This window comes from Halichoerus grypus, chromosome 1 (assembly GCF_964656455.1).
Source record: "Halichoerus grypus chromosome 1, mHalGry1.hap1.1, whole genome shotgun sequence".
Classification (NCBI taxonomy): domain Eukaryota; kingdom Metazoa; phylum Chordata; class Mammalia; order Carnivora; family Phocidae; genus Halichoerus; species Halichoerus grypus.
In genome coordinates this window covers 90,572,383-90,600,209 of record NC_135712.1, presented here as the reverse complement: position 1 = coordinate 90,600,209, position 27,827 = coordinate 90,572,383, and the positions used below count along the sequence as shown (strand labels likewise).

Genomic DNA, 27,827 nt, shown 5'->3' with positions numbered 1-27,827 from the left:
CTGATCATCAGGGAAATGCAAATCAAAACCACAATGAGATATCACCTTATACCTGTCAGAGTGGCTAAAATAAAAAAGATAAGAAATAATGAGCATTGGTGAGAAGGTGGAGAAAAAGGAGCGCTTGTGCACTGTTGGTGGCAGTGTAAATTGGTACAGCTATTGTGGAAAACAGTATGGAGGTTCCTCAAAAAATTAAAAATAGAACTACCGATATGTTTCAATAATTTCACTACTGGGTGTTTACCCAAAGAAACAAAAATGCTAATTCAAAGAGATATATGCACCCCATATTTATTGCAGCATTATTTACAACAGCCAAGATACAAATGCTCCCTAACTCATCACTGATAGATGAATGGATAAAGGAGATGTGGTATATATATATGTAAAATGGAATATTACTCAGACATAAAAAGGATGAGATCTGGCTATTTGTGACAACATAGATAGACCTAGAGGGTATAATGCTAAGTGATATAGGTCAGTGAAAAACAAATACCATATGATTTCACTTATATGTGGAATCTAAAAAACAAAACAAATGAATAAATAAACAAAAAGCAAATTAGGCCTATAATAGAGAGAACACCTGATGGTTGCCAGAAGGGAGGCAAATGGGGGTATGGGCAAAATGGGTGATGGGGAATGTGAGATATAGGCTTCCAGTTATGGGATAAATAAATCACGGGGATAAAAGATTCAGCATAGGGAATATATTCAATGATACTGTAATAGTATTGCATGGTGACAGATGGTAACTACCCTTGTGGTGAGCATAGCATAAGGTATAGAGATGTTGAACCACTATGTGTGTACTTGAAATTAATGTAATATCATGTGTCAACTATACTCAAATAAAAAACAGTAATAAAACTAAACTAAACTAAACCAAAACTTTCCTGCATTTTTAACGCCAAAGAAAGAGAGAAATCTATCCTCTCTGTAAGTTAAATGTATAAAGAATTATCTTTTAAGTGGTGTCATGAGATGATGCTAATGTAGAAGAAAGGATTGGAAATGGGTTTCATTCTTTGCCCCATGGGATCTTAAATTCATTTAACCCCTTTATTCTTACCTATTGAAAAAGATGATAATACCTGTAGTATCTATTTCATTTATAATACCGATTTCCCTTATCTACTTTAACCTTGCTTCATGGTTAAGAGAATTGAATAATTGTGTGTGTGTGTGTGTACTTTGAAAACTATAATGTGATTTAACCAATCATGCAGATGTAATAAAGCCTCCATAAAACCCAAAAGGATATGGGGTTTGGAGAATTTCTGGGTCAATGGGTACCTGAAGATTTGGGGGAGACTGGTACTCCTAGAGAGGGCCTTCAACATACCTTACCCCAAGCATCTCTTCTATCTGGCTTTCCTGAGTTATATCCTTTTATAATAAACTGGCGATCTAATAAGTAAAAAAAAAAACAAAACAAAACTATAAATTGGTATATATGTAAGTTTCTATTTCTACATTAAATATGATCACTGTGGATAAAATGAGATAAATTAGAGAAGGCAGATTCAGCAATTTCAAGCCACCCATTTGATGTCAGAGTTGAGTGTATGAACCACATATACATTTTACTATTAGTTCAAAACTGAATCAAGTTTTTTTTTCTTTGCGGGTACTCTTAATCTCTGTAAGTTTGAGATACCAATGGGAAAGAAGGAAAATTCTGTTATTTTTCCCTTTAAAAAATCTTATTCAAATAAAACAAAAAATTTACATTCTTTTTCAAAATTCTTCAAATCCAAATGTTGGGGGAGGAAAAAGATGGCGGAGGAGTAGGGGACCCTATTTCAACTGGTCACCTGAATTGAGCTGGATATCTACCAGACTACTCTGACCACCCATGAAATCAGCCTGAGATACAAGAAGATAGATGTGGATCTCTACAAACAGAATATTGCAGGCGGTTCATTTCGAAGTATGAAGTGGGGAGCTGTGATTCTGCGGGCAGATATTGGAAGATAAACGGAAGTGGGGGGAGCTCACAGGATCCTGCACTGCAAGTGAGTGGAAGCGTCCTGCACTGGGGATGGAGCACAGACTCGCAGACCAGTAGCGGTGGGGGAAGGACTTTAGGGCAGCCCCCCAGACTGAAACCCAGAGTGGCGGGGCTGTGCATGTGAACTGGGGGCAGCTGGTGGTTTTGGAAGTACAAAGAGCAGAGACATGCCCTGACCTGCAGGCGAGGACTGGGAGCGCTTCTGAGGTGCACACAATCCAGGACGCTGCAGTTTATAGCAGCACAGACAGAAACTGAGATAGTGTGGCCTGGAGAGCTCACTGAAGAACAGACTGCGATCTCTCTGTTCTGAGGCAGAGGGTTGGAAATGGTCTTTTCTGCTCTGACTCTTGGAAGAGACATGGAAAGCCACTAGGGAAAGCCGCCAGAGAACAAAAGCCCCCCAAAATCGGTTTTCACTGAGCCTATTCCCCCCCTCCACAGGGGAGCAGGGCAACTCTGCCCAAACAGGCTTGCCTGAGTAACTGCATGGCAGGCCCCTCCCCCAGAAGACAGGCTGGGAGAACAAGAGGCCAACAACCCTAAGGTCCCTATAAAACAGGTGCATCTTGCTTGGGTTGTGGTCAGTAATTTGGACTCTGTACACTCCCTCAACCACCCCTCAACAGAATGACTAGGAGGAGGAACCCCCAAAATAGGGAAGACTCAGAGACTGTGACTTCTGCCACAGATTTACAAATGGATACAGATATAACCAAGATGTCAGAAATGGACTTCAGAGTAACAGTTATGAAGACGATAGCTAGAATGGAGAAATCAATTAATGGCAACATAGAGTCTCTAAGGGCAGAAATGAAAGCTGAACTGGCAGAACTTAAAAATGCTATCAGTGATATCCAATCTAATCTAGATACTCTAATAGTTAGGGTAAACAAGGCAGAAGAACAAATTAGTGATCTAGAAGACCAATTGATAGAAAAGAAGGAAAAAGATGAGGTCTGGGAGAAACAGCTCAAAATCCATGAAAGTAGAATCAGAGAAATAAGTAATGCCATGAAATGTTCCAGTGTCAGAATTATTGGGATCCCTGAGGGAGTAGAGAGAGAGAGAGGACTAGAAGATATATTTGAGCAAATTGTAGCTGAGAACTTCCCTAATCTGGGGAATCAAACAAACATTTGTGTCCTTGAGGCAGAGAGGACCCCTTCCAAGATCAAGGAAAACAGACCAATGCCCTGGCATGTAATAGTAAAACTCGCAAATCTTAGAACCAAGGAAACCATCTTAAGGGCAGTTAGGGGGAAGAGATTCCTTATGTACAGAAGGAGGAACATAAGAATAACGTCAGGCCTATCCACAGAGACCTGACAAGCCAGAAAGGGCTGGCAAGACATATTCAGGGTACTAAATGAGAAAAACATGCAGCCAAGAATACTTTACCGGCAAGGCTATCATTTAGAATGGATGGAATGAGGCAGAACTTCCAAGACCAGCAGAAACTGAAAGAATATGTGACCACTAAGCCGGCCCTGCAAGAATATTAAGGGGGGTTCTATAAGAGGAGAAAGACCCCAAGAGTGGTATAGAACAGAAATTTACAGAGATAATCTATAGAAACAAGGACTTCATAGGCAACATGATGACAATTAATTCATATCTTTCAATAATCACTCTCAACGTGAATGGCCTAAATGCTCCCATAAAATGGCACAGGGTTGCAGATTGGATAAAAAGGCAGGACCCATCCATATGCTGTCTACAAGAGACTCATTTTGAACCTAAAGATACATCCAGACTGAAAGTGAAGGGATGGAGCTCCATATTCCATGCCAATGGACTTCAAAAGAAAGCTGGGGTAGCAATTCTTATATCAGACAAATTAGATTTTAAGCTAAAGACTGTAGTTAGAGACACAGAAGGACACTATATCATTCTTAAAGGGTCTACCCAACAAGAAGATCTAATAATTGTAAATATCTATGCCCCCAGGATGGGAGCAGCCAGCTACATAAACCAACTGTTAACCAAAATAAAGAGTCATATTGACAATAATACATTAATTGTAGGAGACCTCAATACTCCACTCTCAGCAATAGACAGATCATCTAAGCAGAAAATCAACAAAGAAACAAGAGCTTTGAGTGATACACTGGACCAGATGGACCTCATAGATATATACAGAACATTCCACCCTAAAACAACAGAATACTCATTCTTCTCGAGCTCACATGGAAATTTCTCCAGAACAGACCACATACTGGGTCACAAATCAGGTTTCAACTGATACCAAAAGACTGAGATTATTCCCTGCATATTCTCAGACCATAATGCTTTAAAACTGGAACTGAATCACAAGAAAAAATTTGGAAGAAATTTAAAAACTTGGAAGCTAAAGACCACTCTGCTCAAGAATGTTTGGACCAACCAGGAAATCAAAGAAGAACTTAAATAATTCACGGAAACCAATTTGAACTAAAACACATTGGTCCAAAACCTATGGGATACTGCAGGGGCGGTCCTAAGGGGGAAATACATAGCCATCAAAGCCTCACTCAAAAAAATAGAAAAATCCCGAATTCACCAACTAACTTTACACCTTAAAGAACTGGAGATAAAGCAACAAATGATGCCTAAGCCACGCATTAGAAGAGAAATAATAAAGATTAGAGCAGAGATCAATGAATTAGAAATTAGAAACACAGTAGATCAGATCAACGAAACTAGAAGCTGGTTCTCTGAAAGAATTAATAAGATTGATAAACCACTGGCCAGACTTATCCAAAAGAAAAGAGAAAGGACCCAAATTAATAAAATTATGAATGAAAGGGGAGAGATCATGACTAACACCAAGGAAATAGAAACAATTATTAGAAATTATTATCAACAACTATATGCCAATAAATTAAGCAACCTGGAAGAAATGGATGCCTTCCTGGAAACCTGCCAAGACTGAAACAAGAAGAAATATGACAACCTGAATAGGCCAGTAACCAGTAACGAGATTGAAGCAGTGATCAAAAACCTCCCAAAAAACAAGAATCCAGGGCCTGAAATCCCTGGGGATTTCTACCAAACATTCAAAGAAGAAATAATACCTATTCTCCTGAAGCTGTTTCAAAAAATAGAGACAGAAGGAAAGCTTCCAGACTCATTCTATGAGGCCAGCATTACCTTAATCCCCAAACCAGGCAAAGACCCCATCAAAAAGAATTTCAGACCGATATCCTGATGAATACGAATTCCAAAATTCTCAACAAAATCCTAGCTAATAGGATCCAACAATACATTAAAAGGATCATCCAGCACGACCAAAAAGGATTTATCCCTGGCATGCAAGGGTGGTTCAACATTTGCAAATCAATGTGATAGAACACATTAGTAAGAGGAGAAGAACCACATGGTCCTCTCAATTGATGCAGAAAAAGCATTTGACAAAATACAGCATCCTTTACTGATTAAAACTCTTCAGAGTATAGGGATAGAGGGAACATTCCTCAATTTCATAAAATCCATCTATGAAAAACCCACAGTGAATATCATTCTCAATGGGTAAACCTGACATCCTTTCTCTTAAGATCAGGAACCCAACAAGGATGCCCATTCTCACCACTATTTTTCAACATAGTACTAGAAGTCCTAGCAACAGCAATCAGACAACAAAAAGAAATAAAAGTATTCAAATTGGCAAAGAAGAAGTCAAACTCTCTCTCTTCGCAAATGACATGATACTTTATGTGGAAAATCCAAAAGATTCCACCCCCAAATTACTAGAACTCATACAGCAATTCAGTAATGTGGCGGGATACAAAATCAATGCACAGAAATCAGTTGCTTTCTTATACACTAACAATGTAACTGTAGAAAGAGAAATTAGAGAATCGATTCCATTTACAATAGCACCAAAAACCATAAGATACCTCGGAATAAACCTAACCAAAGAGGTAAAGGATCTATGTTCTAGGAACTACAGAACATTCATGGAAGAAATTGAAGACGCAAAAAGATGGAAAAACATTCCATGCTCATGGATTGGAAAAATAAACATTGTTAAAATGTCTACGCTGCCCAGAGCAATCTATACCTTCAACACCATCCTGATCAAAACTCTAATGACATTTTTCAAAGTGCTGGAACAAACAATCCTAAAATTTGTATGGAATCAGAAAAGACCCCGAATCGCCAAGGGCGATTTTCAAATGTTGAAAAAGAGAAACAAAGCTGGGGGCATCACGTTGCCTGATTTCAAGCTATATTACAAAGCTGTGATCACCAAGACAGCATGGTACTGGCACAAAAACAGACATATAGACCAATGGAACAGAATAGAGAGCCCAGATATGGACCCTCAACTCTATGGACAAATAATCTTCGACAAAGCAGGAAAAAATATGCAATGGAAAAAAGACAGTCTCTTCAATAAATGGTGCTGGGAAAATTGGGCAGCTATATACAGAAGAATGAAACTCGACCATTCTCTAACACCATACACAGAGATAAACTCAAAATGGATGAAAGACCTCAATGTGCAACAGGAATCCATCAAAATCCTAGAGGAGAACATAGACAGTAACCTCTTTGACATCAGCCACAGCAACTTCTTTCAAGATACATCTCCAAACGTTTGCAAGTGAAACAAAAGGGAAAATGAACTTTTGGGACTTCATCAAAATAAAAAGCTTCTGCACAGCAAAGGAAACAGTCAACAAAACAAAGAGGCAACCCACGGAATAGGAGAAGATATTTGCAAATGACACTACACAAAGGGTTGATATCCAAGATCTTAAAAGAACTTCTCAAACTCAACACCCAAAAAACAAATAATGAAGTCAAAAAGTGGGCAGAAGACATGAACAGACACTTCTCCAAAGAAGACATACAAATGGCTAACAGACACATGAAAAAATGTTCATCATCATTAACCATCAGGGAAATTCAAATAAAAACCACATTGAGATACCACCTTACACCAGTTAGAATGGCAAAAATTGACAAGGCAAGAAACAACAAATGTTGGAGAGGTTGTGGAGAAAGGGGGACCCTCCTACACTGTTGGTGGGAATGCAAGTTGGTACAGCCACTTTGGAAAACAGTGTGGAGGTTCCTCAAAAAATTAAAAATAGAGCTCCCCTATGACCCAGCAATTGCACTACTGGGTATTTACCCCAAAGACACAGATGTAGTGAAAAGAAGGGCCATATGCACCCCAATGTTCATAGCAGCAATGTCTGCAATAGCCAAACTGTGAAAAGAGCCGAGATTCCTTTCAACAGATGAATGTATAAAGAAGATATGGTCCATATTTACAAAGGAATATTACTCAGCCATCAGAAAGGATGAATACCCAACTTTTACATCAACGTGTATGGGACTGGAGGAGATTATGCTAAATGAAATAAGTCAAGCAGAGAAAGTCAGTTATCATATGGTTTCACTTATTTGTGGAACATAAGGAATAGCATGGAGGACATTAGGAAAAGGAAGGGAAAAATGAAGTGAGGGGAAATAGGAGGGGGACATGAACAATGAGAGACTATGGACTCTGAGAAACAAACTGAGGGCTTTAGAGGGGAGGGGGATGGGGGGATGGGTTAGCCCGGTGATGGGTATTAAGGAGGGCACGTATTGCACGGAGCACTGGGTGTTATACGAAAACAATGAATCATGGAACACTACATCAAAAACTAATGATATACTGTATGGTGACTAACATAACATAATAAAATAAAATAAAATAAAATAAATCCAAATGTTGGCATTTTTATGTAATTGGAATAGGAGCACAAATTTAATCTTGAATACTGTTTTCTTCACTTACATTGTATCCTGAACATTTTTCCCTGTTGCTATGTAATCTCCTAATAATGTTTATCAAGTATATTACCATATTTTTCTTAAATATTTTGTTAATTCTGTATATTTTGATTGCTCCTAATTTTGCTCTTATAAATTATATTGCAATGAGCATCTTTCATATGTGGATCTTTCTTCTTTTGGATTATCACTAATCCATAAAAGAGATAATTAAATCACTGCTCTAGGTTTAGCTCCAGCACTCACCAATAAAGGAAAAGGGAGATATTTTCCTTCTTAACAAAAAAATCTACTGAGCATCAAAATCCTGAAGCTAAATTATTACAAGTAACAATTTAAGATATTTCATGAATAGCCGAAACTATTAAACAAAAAATTGTTTAAAAAAACAGATTAGGGAGGGGCGCCTCAGTGGCTCAGTCGTTAAGTGTCTGCCTTCGGCTCAGGTCATGATCCCAGGGTTCTGGGATGGAGCCCTGCGTTGGGCTCCCTGCTCCGCAGGAAGCCTGCTACTCCCTCCCCCACTCCCCCTGCTTGTGTTCCCTCTCTCGTTGTCTCTCTCTGTCAAATAAATAAATACAATCTTTAAAAAAAAAAAACAAATTAGGGAAATAAATATAGCTTCAGAAGGAAAAGGAATTTCCAGGACTTACTTCTTCAACACAGTGTTTCTTTTCTGAGTACTTTTTTGCCTAAGGTGAAAAATGCAAAAATACAATGGAAATCTTATGGTTCTTAAAAAGTACAGTAAAATTATTCTCCAACAAAGAGTATTTTACACTAACAATGTACTGGTTTATCCAGTCAGTTTTATGATAGCATTGTGTACAACTTGAAAATACTTTAGTAGACATAATTTTAATAAGATTATTATATTAAGTTTTCCTTAAAAACAACATATGTAAAAGAAACCATGGGAAAACACGGAATTGTGAACCTTCATATAAATGTTTCTCCGTTATGTATTAATTCTTAAAGGAGGTATTTTTACTTCATCTTTCAGTTTATAAATTAATCTGCAGCCCATGTGCATTTGGTTACTCAGGGCTTCTATTACATATCTCATTTCAATATTTAAATTCTATAAAAACTCTTTTTTTTCTTATAGATGTGTTTTTAGAGAAGCCTACATTTGTTTTCTTAAAATAGCAGTCCCTTGAACCTCATTTAGAGTAACAGTTTAAATTTAAAATATATATTTTTTCTTTTGTTTCCTTAAATATATTTCCTTTCCAGGTTTTTTTTTTTTTTTTCTATTTATCTGTTACTCCTTTTTAATGCTATTGGGTTTCCTCAAATGCTTGCTGTTTCTGGTTTTCTGTTCAAATTTATGAATAAGGATTAGATTGTTTAATTATAGGTAACTGGCAAGGTTTTTCTGTCATGGTAACAGAAAGTTCTAGAGCTGTAAATTAGGAGGTGCTGAGGATCATGGTTGACCTATTTTCTGGAAGCAGGATATAGCATATGCAGCAAGTTCTAGTGAGTCCTGCTTCCCTGGAATATGTACCACACTGTACCACATTCATGCTTCTTTGTAAGAAATTACTTAGAAAACAACATTTATTCATTCTTGCATATCTTGTTTATTGTGACACTGAATAGGTTCAAAATATTGGTGAATAAAGGTAGAAAAAGTCAAGACTCTCTCCTTCAAAGAGCAATTAATGAAAGTACAAGTGTGTTAAGAGATAAAGAAAAGCATAGATTAACTAGGTTTACTACCTAATCCGGTTTGGGAGTGGGAGAGGTAAGGAGTCGGGTGGGGGGCTGGTGAGGGGTGGGGTTGGTGGGTAGTGTTATGGAGGGGTCTCTGGAGTCAGTGCTGACTAAAGTAAGATTTGATGGATCTGTGGAAGTTAAAAAGGTGAATAGGTTGAGAAAGAGGGCATTCAAAGAGAGAACTTTACAGACAAAGAGAAAACCATGTGCAAAAGTCTAATGCTTAATAAAGGGCATGGTAGGAGCCACTGGATGGCTCAGTTTTTAAGTGTCCAAATCTTGATCTCAGGGTGGTGAGTTCAGCCTCAATGTTGGGATCCACACTGGGCAGGGAGCCTACTTAAAAAAAAAGGGCTTGGTAGATTTGAAAAAACCACATGTAGTTTGGCACATTTGGAGAAGTAATGTATGGCAGGAGAGAGAGATGGCTGGACAGGAAAGCAGGTGAGCAACTTAGAGGTGGTAGATAAGGCTATCTACACCCACATGATCTAGAAGATATTATTATAACATAGGAGAAAGAGCATTTGATTAGGAATCAAGAGACATGAAGTCACTAATGGGGTGGGCTTCTTGGCCAAATCCTTGATTTCTGAGACTTCTGTTCCTATCTATAAAAGAAGCAAGTGGTTTTCCAATGGTGCTATAAGTTGCCCTCCTAGGCCAGTGGGGATGGAGGAACATGGCTCTTGGTCCCCTGCCTCCTTCCCTTCTACTATATCATTCCATTTTTACCTGAAATATTTCCTTACAATTTCATGTGTTTTGTTGTTGTTGTTGAAAACTTACCTCCACCAAACTGTTTTGATTGCTACAAGAATAGACTATCTGAGGTCTTTCTGCCAATTTAGGAAAAAAAATAACAATATGTGCTATTAGAAAGAACATCAGACTGGAAGTCCAAGGTTTGATTTCTACACATGGCAAAGCACTGAGCAGCCATAGGGAAGTTAATTTTTCCCAATTTCTTCAATCATAAAAAGGAACAAATATTATCTGCTCTCTTGTCTCAAGAAGTTTTTCTTTCAATAGTCAAATAAAATTAGATATATTAAAGTACTTAGTGAACTGTATTTTATAAATGATTGATATTCTTAAGTAAAATATCACCGATGCTGAAAGGTGCTTCTATGTATGAGAATCTCATATCAAAGATGCCCTTGGCATGAAAAATCAGGTAATTTAATGGAAGTGTCACACTTCTTATGTCACACTTTTCTTGGCTCAAATTCCTGTACCTAGAAATGAGATAAAAATCCCTGTACTGGGCAGTTTTCTCCACAGATTTCAAGGTGTATAAGAATGAGTTTTATTAAAAGAAAAATTAGTATTAGTGAACATTATAGAATTCATTGGAAATTGATAGTAACCTTACATCCTAAGATGTTTCCTTGAGTTATTAATTCACTCTTTGAACATGTATTAAATTGAAATACTATGTATCTGCTGTTCATTGCATGTTCCTCACAGAGTTCTGGAGAGTAGGTTTAGGCGTTCGGTTTTCTGTTGGTGGTAATGGTGTTTTAATAGAGTATTTACAAAAGCAACAACCTTTCCTCCTGTTAATACTGATCATTCCCAATAGCAAACTTAGACATGTGTTAAAGGATCTTTCTCTACACAGAGAGAGTAGGAGAAAGACTAAAGATTGAAGGCCATTTCCCACACATATTGTAGCATTTCCATATGGTAGATGAGGAAAGAGAAATTCAGAGGGAGCAAGTGAAATATTTAGGAATTGAATCCAAATCCATCTGATAACAAAAACTTTGCGCATCACTTAAGAAAGCTTTGTTATTATTATGTGGCATCTAAAATGTACTCTCTAGGTCAGTGTTCTTAACTTGGGCTATAGATAAGAATCATTTGGGAGTGTTTTAAAAATGTTGGTGACCCAGCACTTATTTCAGAGATTCTGATTTAATTGGTTTGTAGGGAGCAGAGAGGCAGGCCCAAGCACGTGTATTTTTAATCTGCCCCCTTAAGTGATTCTAGTGGGCAAGTATGGCAAGAACCACAAATCCTGGTAATAATACAGAAGTGTTTCAACTAGATTTATTTTATAAACAGATTATTTTGGTATCTGTGTGAGGAATAGATTGAAAGAAAATTAGGTGAGGGGAGTGGAGCCCTGTTAGGAGGCTGGCACAATCATGCAGACATGAATCTATATGGGTCCATGTCAAGGAGTCCAGTGTCACTTGCAATTCCTGGATATAGAATCTTGTTGTTACCTGGTCTTCTATGATCTGTCTCCCCAACCTTAGTTGGCTCTTCTGCTGTCGTAGTCTACTCTGACCATGCTTTCCTGGTGCATCTAGCTACATCGTTCAATGTTGGTCTTGTCTGTGGTTTCTAGGCAGCATCCTTTCCCAGATAATCAGGGAAACCAACTCTTCTGCTAGCAAACCAGAGTGTTGGCTTTGGCAGGCTGGGTGTTTTCTCTCAGTTGACTGGTCACTTAAAGAGGATTTTGCTAACTGCTCCCAAGCTAAATGCTTGGCAATGCCCTCCTCTTGTAGCCCCTCACTTCAGTACATAGTTCTGCCTTCTCAGTGGGTGAAATCACCATGGTGTCTTGCTACAGGGAACACCCTTATCCTCTACTGTTCTCCAGAACAGTCAGCAGCATTGGCTCTGTGTGAGGCAGGGTGACTGAAGCTAACCTAATCCTGGCATTATCCCTGCCTCTTGAGAAGTGCATTTGGGAGTCATTACAACTGACCATTCCATTCATATGAACTCCTGAGCACTGAGTCATTTCTTCAGTGTCCATAGTCTTCAGCTCTGAGCTTACTTCCCTTCACAGTGAAAAGGAAGTACGAGAAGCTTGGATTTAAATTTGAATACAATTTTAGCTTAATCCCTTGTTAGTGGCAGCAGGTCACTTAGCGTTATCAAGTTTCTGTTTTCTGTAAAAATAGGAAAAATTGTATGTACTGTTCAAACTTGAAAGACATACGTAAGAATAAGAACCAAGTACAGAAGATGTGTTAAACAAATCAAAGTTGACATTATTTTTGTTATGATCATTAAATCTTCATGCCTTCAAGAATGCTCAAGAGCAAAGAAGTAGGTAAAAATATTAGTCTTTGTGATAACCATATGGAAGTATATATGTCCTTATTTGTATACCATGTATATTTTATGATATGTGTATTTAAATATTTAATATATTTAATATAATATGTAATTATACTATATATGTATATAGTATTATATGTATATTAAAAATAAAATAAGAGAAGTAGAAAGGAGGAGAAAGAGAATGGGAGGAGGGAGACAAGTTATATTGAGCCTTCATTCTCTTTTCTGTTTCTATTACTATTATTATTATTAATTATTTTGTCTGTTATAGTGCTTTCTTATCTACTTGATATATTTGGGGGGTAGAGGATAGAGAAAGATTATCTAATTTTGCCAGGTGTAGCCATCAAAAAAGATTAAAGAACATTGTCACTACATCATAAAAGTTCACTTGAAATGCATGCAGCCAAAATTAAGATTGATATTGAGTTGTATTTTGATTGATTTATCTTAAATTTAGATTAATTTTGAAGCTTTTATTAAAACTACTCTAATTACAACCCAAATTTCCTTGTAATCCAATTAAATACCGTCAATAAGAAATACCTTTTGATAAAAATATGGTTGATTAATTAAATAGAAATATTTACATTAGTGAGTAAATTAAAAATAAGGAGGCCTTGGTTTCTATATTGCAATCCAGGACAGACAGAGAATCTAGATGTCAAAATTTGATTAAATTTAATTAATATTTGACTTAAAATTTGCTCTTTAAATACTTTATATCAAACTCCTTATTTATAAATAGTTTGAAAAAGCATCATTGAAAAGCATAATTCCAAACATAATTAATGGCTTTAAGTAATCTATTTAAAAGTCCATGGTCTAAGGCAGGCTCCTACTAAAGCATCTCATTCATACCCATCATTAGACTAATTTGCTTTAATGGAAAGGCCTGATTACAAAACAAATTCTTTCAGAAATTTTAACCCTCAAAAAGGGAAAAGAGAAGTAGACATCAAAGAATATTCAGTGGATGCTACAGAAGAATGATTGTTCAACTTTCAAAGGATCTACTCAACTACATTCAGCTTATACTTCAAAATTTTGTCCAGATGAAAATCATGAGTGGCTTTTTATAAAAGGCCTTGCATGAAATCAAGATAAACAGTTCAAACTACTTTTTTTGACCTGCCATTCCAATAACTCTAATAGATTTGATTTGTCATATACTTAGTGAACACATGTGAGCATGGGTTCTAGAATTTCAATTAATATCAAGAATAGTAAACATAAGCTTCTGGAATTCTATTTGACAACCAGGACAGTTAACAATTTTCATGACATTTTTCCATGGTGACTAAAAGATATTAGATATTAGTTCCAGAACACATCTTCAAATATTTCTAGTATCCCATTAGGTAGCTGATTTGAACCTGGAATCTTAAAACTAATTTAAATCACCTTCAGGCTTTCTTACCATTTTCTCACCATCATATTTTTTTCCAGTTCAAACATCATTCTTCTTTATGGAGAAATTGGAAGCTAGGGCTTAATAGTTTTGCTTTTCTCTTGGTCATTTTTTCATATTACATAGTTGGCCCCAAGCAATGTCATTCTTATCCTATACTTGGTTATCTTTTTGCGCTGAAAATACCAGAGAAATTTCTTTTCTATTATCTTTAGCATTTTTCACAAACATCAGACAACTCAGTATCATTAGGTGAATATGCTCTTCTTTCATGTTATTCTTTTGTTTTTATTCCTTTTCTGATCTAAGTACACTTCTCAGAAAATTGGCTGTACAACCATCCTGATTTCTTTAGATGCCTTTGTGATTCTTAATCTAGATTGTTATAGGTAAGAGAATATTAGAATCATCTATAGAATAAAGTATGAATTTTCTTTTTAGTTTGTTTCTTACAGTCTAAAGCTGTGCTATCCAATATGGTCGTCACTAGCCATATATGGCTGTTGAGCTATTGAAGTGGAATTAGTCCAAATTGAGATGTACTCTAGACACCTAGATATCCATTATATACATTTGATTTGGAAGACTTTTATGAAAAATATAAAATATTTTATTAATAATTTTTAATAATGATTACATATCAAAACAATTATATTTTTATATATTGGGCTAAAGAAAATATTACTAAAATATTAGTAAATTTAATCTCACCTTCTTCTTTTGTTAAAGTATATACTAGAAAATCTAAAATTACATACGTAGCACATATTATGTTTCTCTTGGGCAGAATTGATTATTCCTAAAATATTTTTAATATTTTACTTAAATGTATTAGCTTCCTATTGCTGCTGTAACAAATTACCACAACTTTAGTGGCTTAAGACAATACAAATTTGTTAACTTGCAGTTCAGGAAGTCAGAAGTCTAAAGTGGGATGGCAAGGGCTGCATTTGTTTTGGAAGCTCTAGAGGAGAATCCACTTCCTTGCATTTCCAACTTCTAGAGGTTGTCTACATTCCCTGGCTTATGGCCCTTTCCTCCATCTTTTAAGCCAGGAGTGTAGTATCCTCAAATCTCTTTCTGTCCCTTTATCTGCCTCTGATTTCTGCTTCTGTTATCAAATCTATTTCTCTGACTCCGAATCTTCTGCCTTTCTTTTATAAGGCACCTTGTGATTACATTGGGCCCATTTCAAGATCCTTAACTTAATCATATTTGCAAAGTCCTTCTGTCATGTAAGGTAACATATCCATAGATTCCAGGGATAGGATGTGGACATCTTTGAAGGGCCGTTATTCTGCTAATTATTTTAAGTATATTAAATGTTGTGCTTTTTTGGTTTGTTAATTGGAATTTTTGAAATTTGGTTATGGTCAAATACTTTAAAAACAATGACACTTTAATACCAACAACCAACCAACCAAACAAACAAAAAAACAAGTCCAAAGTGGCATGGTGCAATGGTTTCTCATCTAGTAGTGCCACTGACCTCAGCATGGCCTTGGCTACTTTAGTCATTTGCTTTCTTCGTTTTTTTCTATTTAGCAAAAGGAAATCTATGGACTCTATACAAGGACTATAAAATTGCAATTCTTTGGGCCATAGTTCAAATGTACTCTACTTGCTTTAATGATTAGTTTGAGTCCTGGTAAAACTAATTTCAGCATTAAGATGTTTCCTGTATCTTTTATCAGACTTGTAAATGATGAGGATGTGAACTGTGAATTAGGTTTAATATATTACAGATAGTCAAGAATTATACTCTCGTTTGATCTTATAATAGCTAAACTTTCTATTAACGTATAAGCTATCTACTCTGGTAATCTATCAACTTTGTGACATAACAAATCTTTCTTTGAAATTTTTAAACATTACTTTCTCTGAATAATCTACTTAATTCTAGGAAGGTTTGGGAAATTTTTAGAGAAAAATCCACAGTACTTAGGCTGAGAGTCATAATTTTGAGAATGGATGCTTGGAAGGTTGAACAACTTCTTATGCATTGAGTATAATATAGTTTGACTATTCTCTTTTTAATATATCATTCTAATATGGTTACTTCATTCTATTTTTTTGTTTCTATGTCAGCGGGAATAATTTTTATTCATGTACAATCAAAAAGCAAGCTCTGAAACTAAATACAAATGATTTTAGGAAAATTCATCCTTTTGAAATATTTGTGACATAATTTCCGGTTTGATGTAAATGATAAAAAATTAACTAAAGAGATGGATTTATGTGTTCAGAGATTCTCAGAGAGAGACAGAGTCAGAGGGAAAGAGAAAGAGATGCAGACACATGTACACACGGGGAGAGAGAGAAAGTTTGAGAGAGAGAGAGATCCATTCTTTTTGAAGATGTGATTTAAAGGTCTCCTTTATTTAATATTTTAGGAAATTATGAAACTAAATATTTTGGGGCAGATAGATAATGTTCATCAAATCACTAATTGAATAATAATGAAAATTCAAGCTAGTGTTTACTTTTAATTGGGTAATTAGCATAATATCCTATCCAGAGAAGGAAGAGTACCCAACCCGTGTTATGTTAAGTCAATGAAATGGCAATGTAACAAAACTTTTCCTTTCTAGATTGAACTACATATCATTAATTTTCATGTGACTTTTCCATAAGTAAGTCAAAGCTTATAGTAAATTTTACTAATACAGCAAACATTGACTCGGATAAACTAATATAAAATAAACTTTAATGGATGCTGTACAATAAGATGGTTTTCTGTTTGTATTTATTCAATACTAACAAAATACTTAAGATCATTTTATATAATTTAACTAATTCTAGGTTACATTTCAATGGATTAAAATCAATCATGGTATGATGGGGTCAAAAGCAGTTAAAATAGAGAATCTGCTATGAAGTTATTAGAGGGTCGGTGTAAATATTATTCAATTTCACAAATATATAAAAATCTGCATTCTATAATAAAATATTGTGTAAAATAATAGTGTAGTAAGCTATTAACAGCTAAAATCTTTGAAGATGAAAATTTACATATTTTTAAGTAAAGAATAATTGTACCGATTAAATATATATTATAGATGTAAAAAAAAAGTACTCCTTCAAAAAGAAACAGAACAGATTCTTAATTATTAGCATAACAGCACTAAAGTTTAGAAATTTTTAACAGTTCAAAATGATTTAAATTTGTTTCAAAAATCTAGATTTATTTCTGACTTAGGCCCCTGAACTTTGAACATATGTTTTGGAATCTCAGACTAATCTTCATGAAGCCCCATTTCTCTATGTGACAGTCTCATTCTAAAATACCTAGTCTTGATCATTACTTCCTTGGTTTCCATTACAGGTCTTCAAATCATGAAATATAAAGATGCATCTGGTAAATTTAGCACTCAAGCAGGTGTGTTCTCCCAATACATACCTGAAATATTCAGTATCAGTCAAGTGTTTTAAGTAGTCTTTTCTAATTAAGCAGGATTGTCTGAACAGATTCTTCCCTGTAGAGAGAACCTCTTTATAAACAGCTATCTTTGCAGTAGTTAGGGCTGTGATGTCGCAATACTTTTTATTTTTATGCCTTTCATAATTCCCAGTTGCCATTCATTTAGATTCAAGTCTTGAGCACTTAAAATGAGGGTACATCAGGGGAGTTCTGAAGATGGTAGAAGAATATATTTTCCCAAGACTTGTTTTAAATCTGTTTTACAGTATTTTTGAAGTTATTTTTTTTTAGATGTAGAATACCAATCTTTCATAACATCTTAAAATGTTTACCACCAGGCAGAACTTAATTGATTTGACTTGGTCACAGAAGATGTGCTGTTATATCAATTATCCCCCCCAAAAATCATAACCCTCTTTTCATAATGACTCTTGTTGTATTAAAAGCAACAATTAAATACTTTCTTTTTTGTTTTTTAACTCTTAAGATCTTTTTTCTTTAGAATTTGCAGATAAATTCATTATTGTGATTTTGAATAGCTTTACCCATTCATGTTAAAATTTCTTATCAGATCCATGCAGAATGAGCCCATTTTACATCACATCCTTCATGGTTTGAGGAGATACAAGTTCCAATATGCCTTCTCTTTCTTATCTGTTTTTTTAGTAGAACTATGCCATTTCTTTTCATGATCTGTTTGGTATTAATTAATCATTTGTTTCTTTGTTTGTATAAAGTGCAGAAACCAAAATAGGATGTGTAATTCTACCATAGGTTTTAGCAGAGCTGAAATTTTAGTGACACAATGAAATTGGAATCCCATATTCCAATTGGCACTCAAGTTTGCCAGTCTTGGCCTTTCATTTCTCATTATTGTTAGTTACAGTAATTTTTTATTTTCCTTCTCTTAATTTCATTTTCTGAAGAGATACTAGCAAAGCTTTCCAATATAGAGAATAAATTTGTTTTCTTCATGTACCAACTAGTTTCACACTTTGATCCATTAAGGCATTCATTCACTAATCATTTGTACTCTGAGGGATACAAAGATTAAGTAAGTTTCTATCTTGTCTGTAAAGTAAATCACCAGGGAGAGAAATGAGTTTGATTCGTATTTTTATCCTCAGTCTTCTTCTTTTTCTCTACCACCCCTCATCCTCTTCTTGTTTTACTCTTCTTCCTTCATTGACTACCTTAACCTGTCACATCAGTTTGTACTTAAATGCACTGAAAATGAACCTTCAATATTATATTAGTGTCTAATATCTCATTTTCAGCATAGATGGTTAAGTATTAATTCAGAATAACTACTAACCATTTACAATGAACAAATCAATTATCAATAGCTAACTACGGGTTTATGGTGGTTATTTGTTTTAATGTTAACTCTCCTGTGAAATACTTTGTACTATGTCTGGTAGGCAGGAGGTATTCAATAAGTGGTTGCTGAAAGAATATGTCAGCCCCTCCAAATTTTGGATATTACATCTGCTTCTTCCCCCTTGTTTATTCTATCACTAAAGGACATTAAATTGTCCCCTCTCTGTTTCTTTATTACAAAGCTGCTTTGGCTATTGCCTGGGAATGCTGTTCTGAAAATTGATTGATGATTTGTCCAAGCATCTTTCTTGCGTTCAATGTGAGTTGAGTGGTATTAACTGCTAATCTAACTCATTTTACTTCTAACATTGGGCCCTAAAAAATTCTTTCCTAATATTTGATATCTTCTCCAATTTTGAATGAATTATGAAAAATACTGTCTGATGATTTTGAAATGAGATTTCCAGTTCTTATATTTCATATCAACATAACCTCCCTATTTGAATTTACATATGTATTTTAAATATTCTGGAGAAATTATCTTTTGTGTTGTAGTTTGGCTTAGGGTTACTCTGGCTTTGGTGGTTTCCAGTTAACTGGTCAGGACTGAATATGATCAATTGATTGCCTGTTTTACAGTTTCAGAGACATGGTTACTCCATGTGAGATCAAAGGAAAATACAAGAAGGAGCTAGTTGAGAATTACATTTTCCCCCTATTTCAACCACACTTTTCTCCATTTGGGTGCTGGTTTTTGCTTACTAGCTGGGAATTTTCGTATCTGTTGTAGAAACAAATAAGCATTGATCCATTTCCACTTCTTAGAAATAAAAAGTACTACAGATTTTTTAAAAGAAAGCACATTATGAAATTCCAAACTCCCATACTATTTCTTTTCACTTCTCTATATATTTATTCTAATTAGAAAATTTTCTAATACCATAAAGGATTCATGGAAGTCATCTAGTTTAAATATTTCATTTTAATGAAATAGTTCAGACATATAAACAAGTTATATGTAATATTATAAACATCTGTGTACTCAAGATTCAGTCTGAGAAATAAAGCATTGAAGATTCAGCTGAAGCTCCCTGTGATTCTTCCCAATGTCATTAACCTCCATTCTTCCCAAAGATAACCTCTACGCAGAATTTCAGGTTTATCATTATCATGGATGTTTATATACTTTTGCCACATATAAATATACTCAAAATATATATATTTATTTTTGCACATTTTAAAACTTGATACATAAATGGTATCATCCCACAGGTATCTTTCTGCAAACTGCTTTTATTGTTTCTGCTCCAGATTGCATTTTTGAGATGTATCCATGCTAACTCAAATAGCTATAGTGCATTCATTTTTCTTTTTACTGTTTCTAGTTTCACAGCATGTGATTATTCTATAAAGTACTTGTCTATTTATTTATCCAAAGGTGTTTATATTTTTTCTTCCTTTTCCTTTTTTTTCTCTTTCAAGTAATTCTGCAATTTTTTTTTTTTTTCTGTACATGTGAAGAGAAGTACACAGGAGTAGAGAGACTCAATTTTAGGAAATGAGAGCCTTCAACTATCTCTAAACTGCTCTCTGAAATTGTTCTAATATACTTTCCATGGTTTCTCCACATTCTTATCATTCTTTCATATTGCTGGACTTAAAATTTTTGCCAATTTCATGCCTATGATATGGTATCTCATCATTTTAGCTTGTATTTCTTTAATAACTAAAGTACCTTTTTCAGATGTTTATTGGCCATTGAGAATCCTCTTCTGCCAATTGACTGTTTATCTTGGCTCATTTTTTCCTATCATAATTTTTTGTCTTTATAGGTTTGTAAGAAAGCTTTATGTGCTTGGATACTAATCCTTCTTTGGTTACATGAATAACAAATATCTTTCGTCAGTCTATGCCTTGACTTTTTTGATGCACATAAATTTTTAATTTTAATATATCAAAATAACATTTTTCCTTTATAGACTTAACTTTTTATATCTTAATGTTTAATAAACCCTTCTATTCCCATCTACCCAAAATCACAAAGCTATTTCTTTCTAAAGGTTTTAAGTTTTGCTCTGCATCTTTAAGGCTTTATCCTACCTTAAATACGTATTTAGGTATGAATTATAATTTTTTCATATGCCTAATCTATTGCCTGAATAATTCATTTTTCCTCACTGCTCTCTCATGCCACCTGTTATTTATAAAGTTCCCATAAATTCAGAGATATATTTCTGAGCTCCCTATTCTATTCCATTGGACTAATTTTATCCCTGACCCAAAGCTACATTGCCTCAGTTACTGTCATTTTCTGTTTAGTCTTAATAGTTCATATGAAAATTATCCATACCTTGTTCTTAACTGTATTGTATATAAAATTGTATTGACAAATTTGACCCTTTGCTCCCACAAACACATTTTAAGATTAACTTTTCAAGTTCCGTGAAAAATTATAGTGGGCTTTTAATAATAATTACATTATTAATTTACAACATTGAGTCTCCCATCTAGGAACAGGTATGTTTATTCATTTATTTTGGTTTACTCTTCAATTTTAATAGATAAATTAGCTATGGGCCAAAATGTGATTGCTCAAAGTCACATAGTCAATTAATAACAAAACCAGTAATAGAAGGAAGGTCTCTTGACTCCTTAATAGCTCATTGACTAAGAAGGCTTAATTATTCAGTTTGTTTAAGGAAGAAGATGGTGGAATCCTTGCAGCTATTGCACCCTCTCATGAAAATGAATTCAACTTCCCAAGTTTACTAAATCCTTGATAATCAGTGTGTGGTCAGAGGGCTTGTTAGAAAAGCAGAATCTCATTCCTTCTCTTGTCCTACCAAACCAGAATCCTCTTTTTAAAAAGATTCCTGGGTCTTTGGTAAACACAGTAGTTTGTGAAATGTTGCTTACCAAAATGGAATCTTGAAATTCATTGCATTGGCTTTTTTTCTAAAACTTGTCAAAAATGCTAGTAGTAATCTTGAGATGATTGAATTGCAAAGGGTTCAGATAAGCAGCATTGAGAACTATATAATGACCCTTAGGTCTAGCTTTTTGACCATAGGCTTGCAGAAGCCATCTACTGCTCTGTTGAATGAATATCAAAAGTCCAAAATGAGAAGAGATTGTCTAAAAAAATATGTATCCATAATCATATAACTCTAAAGAAAACACAATGTTAAGTATTTTTTGTTTTGTTTTTTGTTTTCTGAAAGCAGCACGTCTCAGGTCGCTTGGGGTTTCTTTGGGTATCTATAGTTATTCAGGAAACAAATACATTTGTTTTGAAATCACTAGCTGCTCTAAATTGGCATTTTAGCTACTAAATGCCATTGGGGGAAACTGTTGAAAAAAAGATGGAATACTGGGGAGAAAGCACAGAAGATTCAGTCTTTAAAGTAAAACAAAGAAGAAGGATCAGACGATGTTTTCAAGGAGTCATATACTATTCATGTTAATCTCCGTTCAGCCTTCTTCTTATTTAACTACTATAAGCAGGAGTACTACTATAGCAGCCAGTTATCTATCTACAGGGCAGAGGGGGGAAAATAGGTGAGGAGAGGGGATTAAAAAAAAAAAAAAAAAGTGCGACTCCCTGCAATATCACCTCAAGCCACTAGGGGTATCTTTGTACCATTTTTCATCCTGCACCGATTTGGAGTAGAAACCTATATTAGGGGAAAACCAGGGTCCTCCGCATTTTTTGCGAGCAGTGCACCCAGAATCCAAAAAGATTTTTTAAAAAGAAGAAGAAAGAAAGAAGCCACAGTTCTTTCGGTCACCCGAACAGGGCTACGAAATCGCTTTACTGGACATCAGCGCCAGGGATTCATTTTTGAGGTCAATTTCCAATCGAGATAAATCTATTGGATTAGTAGGATTATCTGATTGCAGCCGAAAGAAGTAACGTTGTTTGATCATTTTTATTTCTTGCCTGATGGTCGGATTTACATGGAGGTGGCTTTGGGTCCCGAGAATTCTGGATCGTGGTTTCATCTGGAGAGAAAAAAGGATCAATCGACACGTTTTGGAAGTGTCCGTGGGTGAATAAAAAAAAGGGGGGGCCGCAAAACTGGGGTTGCGGCTGCTTAAAGAAGAAAAACAAATAAAAAAGGAAGCCTCTCGAATTCTGAAACTAGAATTACCAGTGCTCAAGATTCAAAAAAAGCGTCTAGAAGCTGATAAATACTTTGACCAATTCAGCTTGAATTTGACGGCGAAGTGTTGTAGAAACTGTCTCCTTGAATGATTGGAAGGGGACTAGGGGAGGATGAGGGGGTTCCCTCTGTGGATTTATCTTACTGAGGGTAAGTGTGGGGGTCTTTTATTGGGAGGGGGCTGCCTGGGTTTGGGTGCCGCTGCGCTGTAGGTTCTGCGGACGCTGCGCCCGTGAAATGGGGAGAGAAAAGGGGATATAAAGCCACCTCGCGCATCTCAAGCCACCTCGCGCATCTCGGGGTGGATCGCTAGGGAGTTACCTAGATCGAGCTTAAAAACCTTATTTTGTGGCGTTGGTGGGGAAGCCAAGTAACCCTCCGAGATCTCAACTTCGCATTGAAAATCTCTCAGTTGGGAGATCCTTTTGGATCCAGTGCTTTCCTCCTAGTGATACTTTAAAGAGAGGTAGCAGAGATGCCTTGGAAAACCTGCATGTGCAGGGGGAGAACCCAAGTAGAAATCGCTGCTGCCTCGGCCGCGGTTTCGGCGGCTGTCTTGGCTTGTACGGGAATTTTGCAGTGGGAATTGGCCGTTTTCGTGTTATCTTGTTATCCCTCCCTCCCCTTTCTCTTCCCCTTCCCGCCTCCCCTTTCTCTTCGCCGAACGCTAAAGGGTTACAGGGTCACTGCATTGGATAGACACAGAAGTGGATGACTGGCCACACATGTTGTCTTGTAATTCACTTGCAAGACTTTGCATAATACAGTCCGAGGTAACTTTTTTGGAGTTGGAAGAGTCCAGGAAGGCGTTGCAGCCTTTATGCCGAGGGCCCCGGCTGGCGAGTGAATGAGGCAGCCGGCTGCATTTCTGATGCATCCCTACCCTGGCTGCCTCTCCACTCACTGGCTTTTCTTTCCAACTGAGCGGTGCGCGCGCGTTCTCAGACATTTTCTTGCAGCTGAATACAAGGAATTTTTTTTTTCCTTTTTATTATCTTATTTTTTAGCCCTCAAGAAAAGCTCATCATTATTTGCAGAAGGAAAATCAATTTCAGCAGATAGAATTAAAATTCATGATACTTAAATGAGTAATATTAATTGACTTAAGAAACTAAAAGTTGCTTTGGAATCCAGAAAAGCATATTATTCTGAACCAATTTTGGAACACACATAGGTTCAGAACAATAACATGAAGAACTGATTCATTTAAAATATGTATATAGATATGTTAAATAGGCTAATGAATATCCCCCACCCCTTTATACCTTTGGACACCTCAGCATTATAATTTTAGTTGGCTCTTCCTATTTAAGGCCAATTCGTTAAATTTTAAACCTTCAGACAGACAAATACATTAGAATAAAATGGAGATAGATAATTGTTAAAATATAAAATAATGATTTTTTTAATACAATTTTATCTTTTAAAAAAAGCATCAGATATTTTTTCAGGGGTTTATGTTTACAGATTATGATATGAATATAAATACTTTTATGGCTTTAGCATTGAAGCCTCTCCATTATGTGTGAACTCATGAAAGGCAACTCTTCAGTGTCATCTGAAGCACTCATCATCCCAGTACTTATTTCAGGAATTCCAAATACAACAGAAATCCTAGGATTGAAAGGGAAGCCTTGCCAGATTTTCTTCCTGGTTTTGTGTGTGTATGTGTTTCTTAAATCTAACTTCTGAAACAAGCACAATGCCATTCATTTTTTTTTCTTTTTTAAGATGAAATAGCAAAATAGAAAACTTTGTCTCCCAAGGATTCTATGGTGGTGAAGTTAAATATTTCCTATTTCTGCAGATTTTGTGTAAGCTTGTCTAAAGGTGACAAAAATAACAAAATATAGTTTTTATAAGCCCAACTGTTAGCTTTAAGGAGATATCTGAGAGGCTAGATTTGCCTTTCTTTTACACAGCTCTAAGTCACGTGGTTCATGTGCAGGGTGAGCTAGAAGAATGGATGTTCTGTGTATTGGTACATTCTAGCCACTGATCTTAGCCGCACAGTCCAACAATAGTGAACATCTTTTTTTCAAAGTTTAAATTAATAAAAAAGAAGTCAGCTAGTAAATAACACATTAAATGATGATAGTAAATAATTAATGAAGGTGTATGGGAGGTGAGCTGGAATTTTTCTTTCTGGGCTAGTAGAGAATATAACGTTGCTATAAGTAGATGGAGAATATGAAACATGAGGAAGAAGGTTCTTTTAAAAGTTAATTTGTATATTTCACAACTGTTGAACTGGTGATCATGGCATTTGCCATACAGTGCCAAAGCAGAAGACTCAGCTTCAAGTGCATCTGTCATGGCTGAACAATATTTTTCTCTGTTAGGAATCATCAATACTTTCTACTCCTTCATTTTATTCTCTTTCATCAGTGGAAAAGAAAAAGGGGAAACTTTGGCTTACTCTTTGGTTTCTATAAGCAGTGCCTGCACAAAACTTTGGTAACTTTGTAGGTAGTAGATCCACTTTGGAAGGTCAATAATGATGGAAATAAGAGTAAAATGACACACAACAAAATTTTTTAAAACTGTAGCCAATAAATAAGAGCAAGTTTCCCAGTAATAGAAATGCTCTCTACTAATAGAGTAGATCACTTTAAGAACTGAAAAACCTGAGAGTTTACTTAGAAAATTAATGACATTTTGTTCTACCTTATCCAAAGACATATTTTTGGTTGTGATTTTTAAAAGAATATGGTGGTCTTGATCAGCTCTTCCAATTTTGATTAAGAATAACACAAAATGTGGTAGTTTGGGATGAAGGGATGGAAGCCCTCAATGACCCCCAGAAAATTGCAAGTACAGTTCCTGACGTGTGTGACAAGAAATAGTGTTGGATTCCCCAAAGCTTGTGACTATGAAAAAACTGATGTTGCATACATTGGAGCTTCGTTTGACAGCTGTACCAGTCTCTCAAAAGCCTTCCATGTGTTCTAACTAACCTACCATTCAATAGGAGTTGTTATTTCCTACAGTTTTCTTCTATGATTTTGAAATGATTAAATATAGTTACATGCTATTCTATATTAATCGATTTTTTTGAAAAGAAAATTGCTACACACTCTTAATTGAAAGTAAAATGAAAAGCGCAATAGTTTTAAATGATTTTTAAATTTAACACATGGCATCCAAAAATGCAAATTTTCTATCTCTTATGCTCTCTTGAGATACATAAAAACAAAACAAAAGTTTCAGTTAATGTAAAATTTCAATTTTTTAATATCTCAAATTTGCAAAGCCCAGAAAATTAAAAAAAAAATAAAGTAGTGAACATTCATGATGAATCTAGAGTGTCCTTTTTAATACCTTTTAAAAGATAATTTTAAAATATTTTGAGGTAGCTCACCTGTTAATCTCATGGGATAGCAACATTCTCAACTGTTTCTAAGAAGAGTGATTCCTTAACAGTAACATATTTGATTATTTTGGCTTTGTTATTAATGGAGTCACATTAATGATGTCAAATATTACTATGTTGCTATAAAAGGATATGAGTTATTTTTGCCTTTAAAATTCCGCCTCCCACCCCAAAAAAACAAACCAACCTATCTGGTAGTAAATCTGTGTGAGAGAGAAAGATGATCAACTCTAAGCTTAACTGAAGTCAGAGAAAACCAGTAAATCACTTCAGGCATTTGAAATTATTAGACATTAAACTTTTGGGGGATTTTATATGAATTCGTTTTATAACAGTCAATATAATCTCTTCTGTGCCTATTTCCGTTGCATGTAAGAGAAATTCTAGTCAATGGCAAAACGCTTTACTGCTGCCATTACTGCAGACTTTATAGATCAGAGATGTATCAGCACGTCAGCTTTAGCAGTAATGCCTCTTTTGTGTGAAACCTTATGGGCCTTGCAGGCAGTCTCTCATCCTGACACTCATTAAACGTTCAAGTCCCCATATTTATTATTTAATTTTCTTCCTATATATAGCAACAGAACACTTCAATATATGAATGTGTAGCCAAAAAATGACAGGCAAGCGTGAATGGGACTAATGAGTTTTAATAATACACATATTAGGGACTGCTAAAGGAAGTTTAATTAAGAAAAACAAGTTGAGCATGAAATTCATTTTGGAACAAAAGCAAGTTAAGTTATTGCTACAGATGTAAAATCAAAACCCACGGTGATACAGGAAATAAAGTTCCTGCCTGAGACTAGACCTACTTAATGCAGTTGACATCTTAGGACCTGCCTTTAAGTTGTTAAGCTTGGGTTTGACTCATGAAATTGAAGGATATATACTTTTTCACTTTTCTCGGGTTTCCGTAGCATTTTTTTAGTATTTTAACTATGTATCCAGTCACACTTTTCTTACATAATACTAGTTCCCTTGAGACAGGCCACACACAGTAACCTTTTCTTTTTCTGTAGTTTTCTTCTCTAACAGCACATCTGCCTGCAATTAGAACTACCTGACGAAGCCCGGGCCATCCCTTTGGGTGTGCTGTAAGTGGTGCTTCAGTAAGAGATCTGCTTCCTTATCAATTTAATTGCACCTGTAATTCTGTTTAATTTTTGACATAATTTAGAAAAGTAGTAGACGTATTTATTTGTTTGCTTGATTATTTGTTAATTTGGTAGTGCCAGTGGGGAGAGAAAGGGCAGAAGTTGGGAAGCAGATAGAATATTGGGCAAATATCTTCTTAGAGTGTGGTTTTCTTACATTTTGTCTGTATCTAAATAACATATTCTGAAAAGAGCAAAGACGTCAGGCAACGAATGAAGGTTTTATATATGTTCCTCAACAACTTCCATTTTTGAAACAAACATCCAGTTGATGTTTTTTATGATTTTATCCAGATGTTTGGCATCACTTAAACATAACAGTACTTTTTTCTTCCTTGACACACCCAGTGAATGTTGAGTCTTAGAAAAAAAGAGGTTAAT

At 35.4% G+C, this 27,827-nt stretch overlaps 1 protein-coding gene across 7 annotated transcripts in view; it reads left to right on the top strand.

The window, feature by feature from the left end:
• Window positions 1–27,827, top strand: part of NLGN1 (neuroligin 1) — an 827,564-nt gene that overhangs the window by 138,760 nt on the left and 660,977 nt on the right. For 4 of the 7 annotated variants that reach the window (XM_078069116.1, XM_078069104.1, XM_078069107.1 and 1 more), the window contains exon 1: window positions 22,396–23,066. The exons of the other annotated variants lie outside the window; for them this stretch is intronic. The gene's annotated coding sequence lies outside the window, so the exon portion shown is untranslated. Of the gene's footprint in view, window positions 1–22,395; window positions 23,067–27,827 lie in introns of those variants that run through there. 7 annotated transcript variants of the gene reach the window in all.